Genomic DNA, 10344 nt, shown 5'->3' with positions numbered 1-10344 from the left:
TTGGATTTATGAATTTATGTTTTGTTATTTAAATATTTTATTTTTCAGAAATATCATTTGCCTTAAAAAAATGAACAACAATATACTAAACAGCCCATAGTTAATACTCAGGGGTAAATTGGTCATTTCTGTTATTCAGACTGTTGATTCAGATAGAAAAGTAAACAGCAACCTAAATTTATCCAGACAGACAAATTTATCCATACAGGACTTAATAGAAAATTTGGTAAACAACCCCTTAGTTTATAGGACCAAAAAAATAAAGTGTCTTATCTAAATGTGTTGTAATAAGTTTATATGACATTTTTTGACGTCGTAATATGTTTAGGACACTTTTGAGAAAGTGTCCTATAAACACAAATTTTTTATAGGACATTTGTTTTTATATGACAGTTTTTCAAATAATATCCTATAAAGTTGATAATGAGACGCTTTACATTAAAAGTGTCCTAAAAAACTTATTACGACATCAAAAACCGTTATATAAACTTATTACAACACCTTTAGATATGACACTTTCTTTTTTTGGTCCTATAAACTAAGTCCTATAAAGACGCCTATTAGAATATTTAGAAATTTGGGAGTCTCCTATAAAACCGATTTTGTTGTAGTGGCACCAAATGATTGATTAAGCACCATCGTATATAAGCACAGATAATCTGCATTATTGAATTATGGCAAACGATAATATACATTATTATTATTATTATTATTATTATTATTATTATTATTATTATTTTGTCAAATGACAATTATTAATTAACTGCGAGTACATATTTACATGCAGTCTTTATTCATTACGGGATACATTACTAAGAAAACACAGAACTTTATTAAGACACAGAAGTTGGGATTGTGATTTCATGGCGTTGATTTCATGCTTTCGCCTTCTTCAGTTTTATCATATCACGACCAGTTGGTTTTTCTGCTTCAACCATGGCATCATTGACTTCATCTTTCTCCTCACCATCCATTCTGGCTCTTTTCAGAGGTCCCTCTTTCTTTTCAGAAAGGAATTTTATGAACCAAAGTGCCGAATTTTTCGGATACCGTTGGAGATTGTTCTTGTAATCAACGTAGATCATACCGAATCGATCATCATAACCAGAACTCCATTCAAAGCTATCCATGAATGACCAGTAGAAGTAGCCAATAACGTTCACATTGTTCCTGTAACATTAGATTGTGTCATGATCATAATGTTCAATCCATTTTATATCGAAATTCCATGGGTTTAATTGCATGATGTGATGACAAATTAATGGACTTACTGCATAGCGGTTCGGATGGCTACAAAATGGCTTTTTATGTACTCCACTCGATATGTATCATCCCGAACTTCTTCGTAGGTTTTTTTACAATCACCCATATCGGGAGATCCTGTCGTCGATCACAAGATATAATGATACCATCATAAAGTTTGAATCGGTGGGGATTTAACAAGAAATCGACAAAATGCTCGTCTTTTAACGTACCATTTTCAGTGATTATAATAGGTTTGCTCATATTGTATGTTTTCTTAACACGATACAAGAGCTCTGTGAGCTCATTAGGACAAAGACAAACCCATGAATCTGGATATGCCTGCAAAGTGCGTACGTTGTGTTAGATAGGGTTAAGAATAGTAGCTACGTAACCCATGAATCTGTAAAGCTGTCTTACTGGCTTTCCTATAAGATTTCCGTTGGGATCTTTTCCTGAAACATGAGTGAAAAACATGTCGTTACAAGTTGTGAAAATCGACGTAAACTGTTTTTAGAAACCCATAGCGAAATATACGCTACAAAACGAATGACTTTTACTCCAGAAATCACCTAAGGAAATCTCCCTTGGTGATTACCAACGGATCACCCAATAAATATCAATGCATGGTTTGGTAGAATTCGATATTTTTCAAGAAATACCAATGGATCAACGGAATAATACAGGGTAATCTCACCCACCAACTTTTGTGACGGTTTTGTGAAGAATCATCCTTTAGCGACGAATTTTTGAGGGGAAAATCCGTAGGTAAAAGTTTTCCGTTAAGTAAGGATGGGTTGAACATAAAACTGAAAATTTTAAGAAACAAACGGAGGCCAAGTTTTCCGGTACCTGATGCTTTGAAGTGACAATCCCTAGTATATCCGGGAGGAATATCATCAGAAGGGGCTTGATATTGGGCATAAAATGCAGTGTAGTAGTTTACTCCAAGACAATCATATGAATCGATCAACTTGATGCGTTGGTCATCGGAGAATTCAGGCAGAGTACGACCTTTCGGGTAATTAGCCGTTGGAGCAGTGGCAAACTTTTGCATAGTTTCCGGCCATGTTCCTTTTGCTAATGGCTCAAGAAACCTGTAATATTAGCGGGTTTTAAATGTCGTTTTTAACAACAGAAACAATTAAATTATAGGTTAATCGTAGTAGCTAGAGCTTATGTTACTTACCATCCATTTACAAAATCGAATGCGTAGTCGACAGCTTTGACATCTTCTAGATTATTCGGACCACGAGCAGGCTTGCAAAAGTTAAGGTCAAGCGTAATTCCGACTTTACCCTTTTGAAAACTCTAAGATAATGTTTCATCGGTTAGATGTGATTAAACTAATTAAAACATGACGACAGTAAAATGATCCCTTTTTCTCAAATAATACCTTATAATCTTTCTCATACTTTCTATAAGCAGCTGCATGACAATTGAGTAGGTTGTATGCTACTGTGTATGGCTCCGTTTCAAAGTCACTATACTTAGATTTTTCACCCCGACCAGGTGCAAACGCACCTGTTACGTAACCATTATATGTGAACATATGCGGCTCGTTTAGAGTGAACCAATTCTTGACCCGATCTCCGAACTCCCAGAAGCAAATATCAGCATAGCACACAAAATCATCCCTAAGATTTAAAACAAATACTTAGTCAAGAGATAGTAGCACCAAATACACAAATAAGCAACAAACACTTACACGATTTTTGAACTTAAGAAACCCATGTACTCTTCTTCCAGAGCATTGGGAACATCCCAGTGGAAAATAGTGACAAACGGCTCGATGTCATTGGCTAATAACTCATCTATCACTTTGTTGTAGTAGTTGATGCCTTCTTGGTTTTTGCCCATGCATGCTTTTCCACCTATTTAGATTAAATTAAATTAAATCCAAGACTTGGGATCACGTGAGACTAGTGTTTTCGTGAGACCCGTAAGACCACCTTTTTACACTTGAAACTTCACAGCAAAATGCTGTGAAGGTAACCTTCACAGTGTTTTTGCTGTGAAGGTTCGATTTTTTTAAACTTTCACAGTGTTTTGCTGTGAAGTTTCAAGTGTAAAAATGTAGTTTCATGGGTCTCACAAAAACAAGCTGGTCTCACGTGAACCCAACCCTTAAATCCAAAACCAAAATCAAAATCAAAATCAAAATAGGCAGTTAATGAATTTACCTGGTAATATTCTTGACCATGAAATAGAGAATCTGTAAGAGTTGACACCCATTTTCTTTAACAACTGGACATCTTCCTGATAGTAGTTTATAAAGGAGATAAGGTATGAGAATCAAGCACGTATTTTTATTTCATAAAGCATGAAGTATATATTTACCTTCACCCTTGAGTAACTGTCAACGGTAACACATGCATTTGAACCTCCGTTGATCTTGTCTACAATTATCACCATCAACAACGTTATCCATTTAATTAACGATTGAGGAGATCAAAATAGAAGAAGATCTAGATCGACATACTAGGGTTCCTTAGGCTAAAACAATCCCAGATACTCAAGCCTTTTCCATTTGCATTCCAAGCACCTTCAACCTAGAACTCAAAAAACAATCCAAGAATTTTTTTTATCTACGTGAAGCGAACAATGAGACAGAAAAAAATGACAAAGTGGTTCTCAAGATGATCGAAATCAAGCAATCTTGCGATGCAAGAGCCGTTTACCAATACCTGATAAGCAGATGTTCCTACACCGAACAAGAAATTGCTTGGAAAATTTTGACGCTTGACATCATCACTCGAGATCATAGGACCAGGGCCGACCCAACGTGAAATATCATCAATTGATACGTGATTGTTGTCCGATGCAATCATATTTTCTTCACCCATGTTAATTACAAAACGATTAAACGTGTAAAGCAGATTGAGAGAAAACCTTTACGACTTCGAAGCGTAATGGTGAAGAGTGGTGAGAACTTAGAGCCATAAGGTCCGATATTTATAGCCATCCATCCAAGCTGAAAGTTTGTGACAATAGAAAAATAAATAATATATAATATGTGCAATAAATGTTATCTGAGACAAGACATTTTGTAATTAGATTTCTAAAAGAAAAAAAGGTGACCCGTGACCATTTTGATTACAAATTTCACATTTAACTAAGTTGTAGAATTTAATCTAGCCAATCAATTGACACGTTAGCTAGAGCTTTGTGGATTACTAATTCAAACTTACTGAAAAAATGATGAATATGTTCTTAAAAAAGACTAAATATAAACCACAAGAGTTGTGGCATAGTGATTGAGGTCCAGAGAGATGTGGTATATGGTGGAATACTTTATCTGTCCACGGTTCGATTTCAGATGTTCACAACAATTGTGGCCACTGAGTTTATCAAGACTAATTTCTTGCAATCACAATTTACGGGGATCATTCCACGTATAACCTAGAACACCCTTCCAAGAAAAAGACTACATACAACATTTTCATATTGTCGATAAATAATGATATAGAATGACAAAGAAAAAGAAAACGAATAAAAATATGAGCGATTTTATTAAAAAAACAAAAGGGGTTTGGCTTGACATGGTGACTAAGAGATTCCTAACGAGACCTCAATGTCATCTCAGAGATTGGTATCTAGATGTCTCAGAGATTGGTATCTAAGTCTTAGAGAGGCAACATAAAGTGAGAACACAACGAGACGAATTCCTCGGCTATTTCAATTGCACAAGTGACTATTTTTTATTGTAAAAAACGTCATTGAAAAAATATGTTTCTCTTTTAACAAATTACATCATTCTTATTGTCTTATCAGTATCTTCAAAATAAGTCTAATATTGAATATTTTTGGGCTTAATCATATTATTATATATCATATATATACTATTAAGTTATTTTTAATACTTATACTTAAATGTTGAATTTTTTGGAAATCATCATAAATACATAAACATTTTACACATGATTTTTAACACTACATTTTATACATCAAGAAAAAAAAAAATTTTAAAAACCCAATGAACTTTACCATTTTGAATTAATGATAAAGTTTCTAAATTATTTTAGATAAATAAAATCATTGATCTTTCTAATTCGTTGATACCTTCAAAATAAGCTCACTATATTGAATACTTTCTATTTAATTATATTATTAAATACCATAAATATGTAAAATTTTATATTTACATCGTACTCGTGAATATATTGATCTGATAGATTAATAAAATCATAAATATTATTTTATTTCTATAATCTCTTTTATTTTAGAGTAAACTGCAAATTTGGTACCTGTGATTTGTTGTTTTTCTTGGTTTTGGTCCCTGCAACATTTTTATTGCAAGAACACCCTCATGGTATGAAAAAGTTTTGGTTTAGATCGCTTAGACTAACGTCTATTCACTACTAAATCGAAGACTTTTGTTTACAGACTTTTCCCAGGGAAACCCGTTGCTAAATGGTGATTCATCATAAAACCGAAACAAAAATTCGTGGATAAATTTTGTTGATGAGTAATTCAAATCAGTGACAGATTATTCAGGTATTCTTTGGATGATTTGTTGGTATTTTCTCGAAAAATATTGGATTTTACGGAATCATTAGTATTTTTTTGGTGATTTATTGGTAATCACCAATGAAAATTTACGTGGGTGATTTTTGTAGGTAAAAGTCATTTGTTTATTGTGGTTAATTTGCAGCCGTTAATCCCCTTCACGTGCCTTGCATATGACGGTAAATCGGTCATTTTTTTAATGAGACCATCTTATCCCTTTTAACTGGAAATAATAAAAAAGAATTAAAAAACCTCTCCTTTTACCTTCTTATATTACCTCGATATAATTAAAAACCTTATCATTCCCGTATGAATGCTTCATCCTCCCCATGCCCTTACTCTTTGCAACAAGCAACGAAGAACAACAACAAACTCGATGATAAGCCCAACATTTTGGCGTATTTGCGGTCATTTCGAAGACTTTGATCCTCATGAAGCTTACATAACGCATATCTTGGTTCCTTGAAGAAGGTTTTCCAGTGTATATTGTTGGTTTTTTTATTTTTAAAGAATTTTTTTGGTAGAAAATCTTTCCACTCTTATTACTATGAAGATCAATGATGATAGGTTCATTACCAAATGTCCAAGAAGGAACTAGGTCAATCGTAAGTCAGACTTGGTAGACTGTGATCAGTTGAGTGTCTATGAAACAAACGATATGATTCAAGAGATAATCTACACTTTAAGCATCCAATATGGTACTATTTTTAAGTTCCTGATTCTGACATAGATAAAGGATTAAAAGCCATAGGAAGTGATCAAGACATTATAAATTTGTTGAAATACACTAGCATATTCAAGATTATTGAAGTGTTCATAAAACATTGAATGACAAGTGTAATACCCTCCTATAAGTCACCTGGGGGATCTAAAGTTTCTATTGAGGAACTTCCTGTCCATATATCACCAGAACTAAGGACGACGAGGAGGAGGAGGAAGTAGGTACCAATTTTTATAAAGCCATCATGCAAAAAGCAATTGTTTTTGGAATATATTAGGACATGATAGGGGCTGAAGTAGATGTATAACCTAGTGAATCAATTGGTGTTGATGTTGTTGAAAACCTTGAACACACTGACTTACGTGAAATAGGGGGGAAGGAATTCTTACTTGATGAAAAGGATCGTGAATGTAAGAAAGGTTATTGACAAGTCTGAAGGATTTGTTACACCCATAGTAATAAAATTTCTCGAGACGGTGAAGATAGGTGCTTCTAAATATACAGTGATGTGGAATGGGGGAAGAAAGTATCAGGTCACTAGACCTTGCATGGATCAGTGCGTTGTGGATGTAGCAGATAGGGTATGTTCATGTAGAACATGGGAGCTGACAGGTTACCGTGTAAATATGTTGTTGTGACAATATAGTATATGGCATTGAATGGGTTACAAATGGAGATACTAGAAAGGTAGGTACATCCTAGTTACACACTTGAGACTTGAAAGTTTATTTATGCCTTCACGGTTGATCCAATCAACAGTAGAGATAGGTGGGTTACTTCTGAGTGTCTAATAACAGTTACTGCCCCAAAGCATCACATTCAAGTTGGTAGATAAAAAAGAAAAGAAAGAAACGGCTTTAGATTCAAGAAGACCCGCTCGTTGAAGAATGTCACATGCATACTTCGCATGGGATAAAAATAAGCCATCATCAGTATAAGCATCCTCAAGTCCCAAAAAGTAATTAAGATCTCCTAGATCTTTGGTAGCAAATTCACGATTGAGCTGTGAAATAAAAGTAGTAATAAGATGCTCATTGCTGCCAGTGAGGATAAGATCATCAACGTACACGAGCAAGTACATGATGCAAGAATATCGTGTGTAGACAAAAAAGAGAGGTATTAGCACGGCTACCCATAAATCCATAGGTGGTAGGAAACGTACTCAGTCGGTGAAACCATGCTCGTGGAGCTTATTTTAAGCCATATAGAGCTTTTGACAGCTTCCATACATGAGTTTGGAATTGAGGATCATTAAAGCTGGGAGGTTGCTCCATAAAAACTGTCTCACTTAAGTTTCCATTTAGGAAGGCATTTTTAACATCTAGTTGATGTAGTTTCCATTCATTTAACACAACAAGAGATAGGACGATGCGTACGGTGGCAGCCTTAACCACCGGACTGAACGTGTAAGAATAGTCTAACCCCGGTATCTGCGTGAAAACTTGGGCCACTAAACGAGCTTTAAATCGCTGAATGGAGCCATCGGAGTTGTATTTGATACGATATACCCATTTAGAGCCAAGAACGTTTGACGACGTGGGGCGAGGGACAAGAGTCCATGTGTTGTTATGTTTCAAAGCGTCCATCTCCTTTTGCATGGCAGCCATCCATTTAGGATTTTTGGCAGCCGATTTAAACCCACGGGATTCAATGGTAGTGAAGAAAGCATGTCGTAGATGGTTCGTGGCGAGAAAAGAAAGATCCACGATATGCTTTGGTTTAAAAATGCCAGCCTTTGCTCCAGTGACCCTAGGATGTAAAGAGGAAGTGGTGGGGTGGGAGGGGGTAGGATCGATAGCGATGACAGTAGGGGCTTCGATAGTGATTTGTGGTTGCGGAGGTGGCGAAGGTGCTGATTCGGACAGATGGTCAATTTTTGGAGTGGACAGAGACTGATTCTGGGTGGTGAGGCGGTGGTCTCCGTGGAGGGAGATTCGGTTATTAAGTCAGAAGTACTTGTAGATCTGCATAAGGTACATGGAGTGGTTGGCAGAGCGTCGATCCGAGAGGGCGGACCAGATTTCTATAGAGGTGGAAAAGGCCCCGGAGTGTCTTCAATGAAGGTTGATAAATCCAAAGTGGACAAATCAGATGGGCCGGAAGATCCAGTAAATGGAAATACACTTTCATTGAAGTGAGCATGACGTGTAATATAAATGCGAGAAGTAACTGGATCAAGACACTTATACCCCTTGTATTAAGAACTGCATCCGATGAAGATACGCGGAAGGCTTCGTGGAGCAAGTTTATGTGGAGAGAAAACTCGTAGATAAGCGAAGACTTGGCAACCATGGGCATGAAAATGACTGTATTGTGGTGGTTGGGAGAAAAGCAACTGAAATGGACTAATATTGTCCAATAGTTTCATGGGTAAACGGTTGATGATGATTGTGGCGGAGCTGAAAGCATCAACCCACTAGGTTGCAGTGATATTGACATTTAATAACATGGCGAGACCCATTTCGGCGATGTGTCTATGTTTGCATTCCGCACGCCCATTTTGTTGAGGTGTGTAAGGACACGAGAGAAGATGGAGAGTGCCATTATCGTCGAAGATCTTGCGAACCGTATGATTTACAAATTCAAACCCACCATCACTTTGAAATACTTTGATTTTTCATGAACATTGAGTTTGGACGAGGTTGATGAAGGTTGACAAAACCGAGTAAAAACATGTCTTTGTTTGGGGAGGATAAAACCAAGTAAAACAAGAATAGTCATCCACAAAAATGACATAGTACCGATAACCATCACGAGAACAAATGGGAGAAGGTCCCCACAAGTCACAATGTATTATATCTAGAGGATACAAAACATGTTTAGTATTGAGTTCAAAAGGTAATATGTGTCTCTTAGAAAGTTGACAAGACATGCAAATATGAGGTTTAGGTAAAACCGAAGTTAAAGACAAAACAACCAATTTATTCAAAACATAAATTTTATCAAAAGAAACATGCCCAAGACGAGTATGCCATAACTCATATGAGGCCCGATTAGAGACACTTGACTTGCAAGGAGAACTTGAGGGCCATCTTTAAGCACATATAGTCCATTATCACACTTCCCTTTGGCTAAAATCTGTTTCGTTTTTTGGTTCTGAATGGATACAAACGGTTGAGAAAATAATACATCAACCGGATAATCCATGGTTAGTTTGCTAACAGATAACAGCTTCTTGGTGAGATTAGGAATAACGAGTACATCACGTAATAAAACATTATTGGAAATCATTGATGTACCGGTGTGAGTTTGATAGGTGAAGAGAGGAAGCATCTGATTTCGCCATATGAGATAGTTGGATGATGATAATTTAATAGGGATCATGTGAAGAAGAGTATTCATGGAGAGAGGAGTTTCTGATGAGGCAGTCATGGAGGAAACCAAGATCAAGAATAGGGTTTGAGAGAAAACGAATGGGAGGAATAGATTAGTTGGCTGATACCATATAGAATGTTGTAAAATCAACCACACAAATTGTGGTGAGTACGTTATCAATATATAGAATAAGATTACAGCAGACTCTCCTTTAATCAAGGAGGATTTACAGGATAATTACAAGAAAAGCAATATCTTCTAAAAATACATTTATTCAGCTAATACCATATAGAATGTTGTAAAATCAACCACACAAATTGTGATGAGTACGTTATCAATATATAGAAGAAGATTACAGCAGACTCTCCTTTAATCAAGAAGGATTTACAGGATAATCTATATATATATTAAAGGAAGAACCAAGAGTATTGAGGTGGCATYATGAGAATTGAGTATTGAGATGTTGGTGAATTGTGGTTGAGTTTGAGATATCCCACATTGGTGAAGAATTGAAAATTTTGAACAATATGAAGTGTATAAGAAAGGTGGATTGGATG

General features: G+C 35.9%; 1 pseudogene; it reads right to left on the bottom strand.

Moving 5' to 3' along the window:
- Positions 1-875: 875 nt before the first annotated feature.
- LOC112529103 overlaps positions 876-10344 on the bottom strand; it is a 19090-nt pseudogene continuing 9621 nt past the window's right edge.

Source organism: Cynara cardunculus (genome assembly GCF_001531365.2).
Source record: "Cynara cardunculus var. scolymus isolate 2C chromosome LG 16, CcrdV1, whole genome shotgun sequence".
Classification (NCBI taxonomy): Eukaryota; Viridiplantae; Streptophyta; class Magnoliopsida; order Asterales; family Asteraceae; genus Cynara; species Cynara cardunculus.
The sequence above is the reverse complement of the archived record's forward strand: the minus strand, read 5'-3'. Positions and strand labels throughout refer to the sequence as shown.